This window comes from Lactuca virosa, chromosome 4 (assembly GCF_052849685.1).
Source record: "Lactuca virosa cultivar CGN04683 chromosome 4, Lactuca_virosa_CGN04683_v6, whole genome shotgun sequence".
NCBI classification, from domain to species: Eukaryota; Viridiplantae; Streptophyta; class Magnoliopsida; order Asterales; family Asteraceae; genus Lactuca; species Lactuca virosa.
The window spans coordinates 536,147,021-536,154,843 of record NC_136429.1 but is presented as its reverse complement, the minus strand read 5'-3'; the positions used below and the strand labels follow the sequence as shown (position 1 = coordinate 536,154,843).

At 32.2% G+C, this 7,823-nt stretch overlaps 1 long non-coding RNA gene across 1 annotated transcript; it reads right to left on the bottom strand.

Moving 5' to 3' along the window:
- Positions 1-203: 203 nt before the first annotated feature.
- On the bottom strand, positions 204-2,865 carry LOC145103810 (uncharacterized). Its single transcript, XR_013706884.1, has 2 exons — positions 2,685-2,865; positions 204-531 (listed from the first exon to the last, which is right to left on the bottom strand). It is a non-coding gene; the product is annotated as an uncharacterized LOC145103810 (long non-coding RNA).
- Between the last annotated feature and the right edge of the window lie 4,958 nt (positions 2,866-7,823).

Here is a 7,823-nt window from a genome sequence, read left to right as displayed (position 1 = left end):
TCATGCCGGTTTCGTCGCGAAACTTCGACAGGTCATAACTTCTTCGTTATAACTCGGATTTCGGTATTCTTTATATCTCCGGAATCCTTATTTCAACCACTACAACTTTGTTTATAGATATCGGCTTTATCTAAAATTTACTTTCGACGCTTATTTTTACCCTTAATTCTTTAAATTATAATAATTAAGCATAAAACACATAATAATCAAATAATACATCTTATTATTTCAAAACAAGTTACAAAGGTTGGCCTAGACAATTACATCATCATTAGTGCCTAGCCTAGAAACACGGGCGTTACATTATCTCATTGTATCCAAATGTAAAAGTATAGCCAACATTCGCTAACTTTGATACAAATAATAAGTTTCAAGTTATACTTGATACATAAAGAGTATCATTAAGACCTAAACAATAACCGGTTTCTAAAAATAATTAAGGTGGACCAATTTTTCAATGTTTAAGTCTTCATCCTTCCCAACTTTAATTGCTCTCTGACTTCAGTTCAACTTGTGAATTGTACGAAATCCCTGTAATAAAATGTGCATGTGTCATGGAAACCATAATCAAACACCATGCATATATAGGGACATCAATATTAAGGGACTCATAAATCATATATATGTATTTAAATTACCTTTCTTTGCATGTCATTCTTCAAATTTGGCAATCTCATTAAGTATGTCATTTTTATGACAAAATTAGCAAGCAGTGTTTCCATGAGGCATATTCGTTCTACTTGTACTCGTCTTTTGAAACTTACTAGAATTACTCATCTCGCTTATTAAACATTACAATTTAAAGTGATATTTAAAGTAATTTGAGGGATAACAAAATTAAAGCATATCAGTAAACCTATCATTAACACCAAAACGTAGGCTTATACACACCTTAACCAATCATCAGCTTCGCTTTGGCTAGATTAACAATTGAATGTTATGGTGTCATAAGTATTATACTATGCTATATAAATATTGCAATTACCTTTGGGCAGAAATACAACATTTATGTATATTATGCTAAAAAAAACTCATTGTATGAATCATTATCCAATTAGCCTTTAGGTTCCTTGAACAATAATTCAAACAATTATTTAATGTGATGTTTAATAAACTCAAATATCAAACTTAAACAACCTTTCTTTGGTCCAGTCACTTAAGTTCCACATTAAAGTCACCACTCATCATTCACTTAAGTTCCACATTAAAGTCACCACTCATCATTGGACAGACAAAATCATGATCCAAATTAAACAGTGGAAGAATTATAGGAAAATAAATATAAAAAAAATGTGTATATAATTTGCATCATACACTGTTATTTATCATAATGACTAAGAATATCATAGAAGTTTTGTTTGACAAAATCATAATGATCTGTTTGTCCTCTGTGATAGACAACATATATGCAATTAAATGCAAATTAAAATATTATTTTTTTGTTATAATAGCAAATAAAAAAATTGATATCTAACTATGTTACATGTTCACACTGTATTAGCTATCTAGAATAGAGCCTATTAAAATGATGATTTAGGAGACAATGAAAGTAACAGAATAATCATCTCACCTTGAAATGATTGTATATTATACATATTTGCATATTTACATCTGGAGAGCATCAACAATATTATCAGTGAGATATGCCTTTATAAATAAAAGAGATATGTATGCTCTCTTCTTCTTTTGTCAATGTGTAAAGAAGGGGAAAATTATATGTGGGCTTTGAAATGGTTTATTAAGCCATTGATAAATGAAGGATAAAATAGATATATATTATCAATTTAGTGGAAATATGACTATATTGCCAAATCACGTCTACCGCACATAGGCTTGAAAGCTTTTATTGCACTAATATAATGCAAGCCATAATAGAATGAAAATGCCACTGTATATATTTATTTTCATCAGTGGGCTTTGTGAAACTATAAGTTTAATTAGTGGTATTACCAAAAGTTCACATTATATTTGTGGTATGGCAAGAATAAACATACTATTAAAATAAATTGATTTGTGTACTACATATAAGAATCCAAAAGAAAAACTTTTAATAGCTAAAATGATTGCATCTATGATAACATAAATATGCCACTTTACGTATTTGAAGCCACTTTGAATCAATAAAACACATTACGTTGGCATTATATACACAATGATTCTTACATGATAACTTTTTCATTATGGTTCTATACATAGCAATTGCGGATGGTTAAATCACAAAAGCATAAAGTTTGAAAAGAAAAAATTAACAATCATCTAAGAAGGCTCCTTAATAATACAACATTAAACAATTAAAAAAGTGGATAACTATTTTTATGGCAAAAGGAAAAATTATAAGTCCAGTTCTTTTAGGGCCAAAACCCCACCGATGTCAAAGAAACTCCTTGGCCATGGTGTTAGAACATTTTTGAAACCACACCAAAAAAGTAACACAAATTATATTTTATTAATAAGTTTGTGTTTTCGTCCAGAATCAAATTCCAAATAGAAAACAGGACAACGATTTTTTTTTCAGATTTGTTAATATGTGTGACGAACAGTTAGGAGAAAATCAAAATTAAACTTAAACTTAGGGCATGATATTTAACTAGGCTCTGATACCACATGTTGATTAAAGGGAATAATCCAAGATCAATTTATACATAAAGATGAAGAACCCTAGATTAATTGAAAAAAATACTTACTTGGAGAAGATGATATCACAATGATGTCGAATTGATAGTCTCCCATATTATGATTCTTCCACTTCACATAATGGTGTCTAAGTGATTGATTTTGATGGATTGAATCACACACACTATGATGGTGTTTATAGAGAGGTTTGAGAATGCCAAAAGGAAGAAACGTTATATCCTCTTAAAGAAAACGCACGTCCTCTCAATGTGTATGTTTAGTTATCATTTACACCTTATGAGAAAGCATTAGAACCACATAAAATTAGTCCTTCAAGTTATGGATAAATGTCATGTCCATCATACTACATAAATTAATCCTAGGGACCTAATATGTCATATGGCGAATATTATGGTACACACTATAATTGTACCTCGTATTTAATAAACATTAGACAAAATTGCAAGAATAGTCCCTGTGGTTAGGTCGAAATTGTCACTTTGGGCCAAACAGGTTTTGACTAGCACTCAAGGTCCAAAGGTTTTCATTTTTTTGTCACTTTGGTCCAATTTACTTTAAACTTTTTTATAATGACTATTTTGCCCTTGGTATTTGCTTTTTCAGTTTTTATTTATTCATTTAAATACTTTTATAATTAAAAGAAAATAAAAAATACATCTATCTCTCTCTCCCCTTCTATTCTCCTCCACTAGTCAACCACTAGCAGCACCACCGGTTACCACCGCCACCACCCTCGACTTTTCGGTAAACACCGCCACCACCGGTGAATACCTCTCTTTCCCTCCATCACCTGCCGGAAAAATATGAACAGCCACCACTTTCACATGCCGAAAACCACCGCCACTCTCTCTCTCTCTGTCCCCCCTCTCTCTCCTGATGAACCCACAGTCTTTCTCCAGATTTTCTAACATACAAGAATACAAAAAAATCTGAAATTTAACATACATGAACACATAGAGATAGAAATGTTGATCGGAGCTACAAACTTTGCTTGGTCCGTTATCACTTCAAACCTTCATAAATGTAGATAGATCTTCTGCCTCGTATCACCGTCTTCGCCTATAAAACCCTAATCGTTCTTCTGCCTCCTATCGTCACCGCCCTTCGTGGTGAAACCCTTGATAGTTTTTATGCCTCTGATCTATGAAAGGGAATTCCAACGACTAGACGAGAAGGGAGGTCCGAAGATCTGTTTGTGATGAAGGGGTGAAGCAAGAAAGGAGAGAGACGCTCAAACCCGACAACGTCGCTCAAACCTTTACGTTGGCGGATAGGGTTTTCATATGGATTGTCCTCTATGTCCTCTGCTCCGATGACGACTTCACCTCTGCAAACCCTACATCGACGAACACGAAGAAAAATCCGGCTCAGTTCGTCCCTCTTTCCCAGTTTGTCCTTCACCTTCATCGCCTTCGTCGAGTCGCATATGGAGTGTATGTGTTTGCTTTGAGATCTGAAAAAGAAACGAGGTGATGCAAACCCTAGCAACGTCGAAACCCCCTCGTTCCAGCCGCCACCATCGCCTCTTTAAACCCTAACTTTGTATTTCCCCTTCTCCAGCGATGGTGCCTTCTCATCAGATCTTGAAGAAGAAAACCCTAGTTTCGGATCAGAAGAGTGGCGGTGCTAGGGTTTCGTAAAAGTAACGTTCAAAACAGATTGATGATGGTGGTGTGGGAATCAGATCAGGTTCAAAGGTTGCATAGTTGTGGTGGCGGCCAAGAGTTAACAGAAGAAAGGAAGAGGGCGTCAGAGGTTGGTGAGGGCGGCGGTGATGGCGGATAGTGGTGGCAGTTAGGGTATTATTGTGTGTGTGTTTCCCTAAGAGAGAGAGAGAAAGAGAGGTGACGGGTGAGGAGATGAGAGGTTCCACCACAGAGAGAGAGAGAGAGAGAGAGAGAGAAAGAAAGCATTTTTATTTTCTTTTTTTATTTATTTTGTAAAAAAATTGAAGAAACAAAATACAAAGGGCAAAATCGTCATTTAAAACCATAATGGACCAAACTCGCAACAAAATAAAACTTTTTGGACCATTGGTGCTAGTCCAAAGCTGTTTGGCCCAAAGTGGCATTTTTCGACATACCACAAGGACCATTCTTGCAATTTTGTCTACACATTACAAGAATAGTCCGAAGGTCATACTAACCGGATATTTTTCCAACAACTATTAGTTTTTATTTTATTGTTATTAAGCACAAATAAATAACAAAAGTCAGGTTCCAAGTTGTAAAAATCATATTTATTATTTTTCGAAGCTTCTATATATTATATAACCTTCACAGAAAAATTTGATGAATTTTCCATAACCTTTTACTTTTTTTTCCAAGATTTAATGTATATTAAAAGAATTAAATAAGTGAAAAATAGTTAAACTTATCCAAAATTCACAAAAACTTACCAGGAAGTCGTTTATTACATTATAACCATAAATAACAATTTTGGGGATTTATCTTAACTGTCTACTACTTATTTCGATTTTCTTGGTATTAAACACACTTAAATTCTAAAAATAGGGATTTTATGTTCAAAAATGAATTTCAATAACTGTTCCAGATTATGTACACTGTATATGAAGTTTAACAAAAAAATTGGTAATTTTCCTTTACTTTTTAGTAATTATTCACAAATTAATGCTTATTTAAGTGAATAAAACAAAGAAAATATCTAAACTGTTTGGAAACCAACTTTTATATTTTTCCCAGCATTTATATATGTAATAACACTAGTACAAAAAGTTTAGAGAATTTTTGAAACTGTTTTCTATTTATCTCTATTTTGATATAATAAATACACAAAAAGCAGAAAAATCGTGTTAAACTGTTTGAAAATACATTTTATTATTTTTCCCAGATTATGTACAATGTAAAAAAGTTACACAAAAGTTATAAGAATTTTTCATGATAACTTACTATTTTTCCATGATTTTACAATTATTCAAGGAATTAAAATGGTGAAAAATAGTTAGACAAATCAAAAATTCAGGAAAATTTATCTAAAGGTCTTTGACTTCAATTAAAACTGAAATGCAAAGTTTGGGAATTTTTGAAACTATATTGACTTGATTTTTAAATATTCAATCATTGGAACACCTCCTAAAATGTTAAATTTTAACATTTCAATAATGAGAAATTCCACCTGATGTTATACAAAAAAAAATTGATTCATAGAAATCTAAATTTCACAGAAAAATGTTTGTAACCTAACAATATTAAATTTTGACATAATATTGGCATAATTCTATTGTAGTAGTAAGTATACTAGTGTTAGATTGTGATTGAAGACTCACTAGCTTATACCATTATTGTAGGAATCGGTAGTGGTACAAGTGGAAGTAGTTCAAGGCACCATTTGCATCATCTCAATGCATTGTAAGTACTCATGACTCCCCCTATTTTCGGTTTTTATGTTTTGGGGTGGAAAAGCATGTCCGAAAAACTATTTATTGTTCGTTGTATTTAAATTGATTTGTATCAAACTTGATTGCTATATTTTGCTATGTATGTCTATGCAACACGAAACATGAGGTCTTATCGTCTTAAGTCCCTTCCCTTACACTTTTCTCCAACCATTAACTCTTTGAGCCAATGGTCATTATGGATAGCGCTATTAGGAATTGACAACTCCTCACTCGCCCGATTGCTGGAGTGCATGATACTATATAATCTATGGAACGATAAGCATATATCTTGATAGGGCATCAGTCATAGGCTTGGTTGTGAACTCATTGTTTGCTCATATACATACAAACTCGCTTATTAATTATAGCAATGAACTTTGTTTCTCATTATAGCAATAAACTTTGTTTCTCATTATAACAACGAACTTTTGTTACTAGAAACTTATTTACATGTCTTAGCAACGAACTTGTTTGCTCATTGTAGCAACGAAACTTGTTTACTCGTTTTAGTAACAAACTTTATTTCCCATGAGAATATGAATGTTGCATCTCATTTAGGCAACATACTTTATTCATCATGATGACAAAGAACTTTGTTATACAAACTTATTTACTCATTTTAACAATGTACTTTTATTTATGGAAACTTCTATCAAAACTTTGATTACGTTTCATTAAACCAATATTATTTTTAACCTATGAGTACTCACCAACTATTTTTATAGTTGACGCTCGTTTTACATGCTTTTTCAGGAATAGTCTAGTAAGACGCTCGTAGAGACACAACACTTGTAGGACCATTTGCATGTGTTGACTTTTAAATACATTGTAATTTCTTTTAAAAAGTTGTTCAAACTCATTGTAAATTTGTAATGATTTTTAATACTATGGTTGGTGTTGTCTTTTAACTTTTACTATGAAACCCTTTTGAAAAACCCTTTTTCCATACTTAACATTATTACTCCAAACATGCTACATGCATATTCATAAAAATATTTTACATAAATGGTCTTATTACAAAAGACTGGATACAAACCGACTAAGTTTTAGTATATTACATAACTACCCATGAAATTATAATTTTTATACATACACGATCACTAAATATAAAAGTAATATTATTAACTATTGTAAATCTTCCAACAATATGTGTCTATACTGGATGCTTATTACCTGCAATAGTTAAACACTGAGAGGGATAAGCGATGACGCTTAGTGAGTTCAAAAATAGATACAATATAACGTTATGTCATATATATACCAATATGACAGAAGCAAAGAGGAACAAAGAACAACAAAGAAATATGTGAATCATGTGACAAGCTTTCCATATCAACAAATGATATGATTCAAAGATTTACAATCAATGAGATACAACAATTTCAACTTGATATACATCAATAAGACTTCAGCCCAAGTGGCACATAAAATAAATGATTTCTAAATTAACATTTTGCTAGAATTTTTCAGTCTTTCAGCCCTATCCAGCATTCTGCCAATGCCAAAGCGATGCTTACTCATTCACTTCATGGTCAAAGGTTACATACCAATACCCAAGTGATGCTTAGTCATTCACTTCGTGGTCGAAGGTATAGCTCATTTTCATAATAACACGGGAAAGCACATTGCACATATAACACATAACATACAGTTGTTCCTATAATTTGAACTCACTAAGCGTCACCGCTTATCCCTCTCAGTGTTTAACTATTGTAGGTAATAAGCATCCAGTATAGACACATATTGTTGGAAGATTTAGAATAGTTAAAAATGTTACTTTTGTATTTAGTGA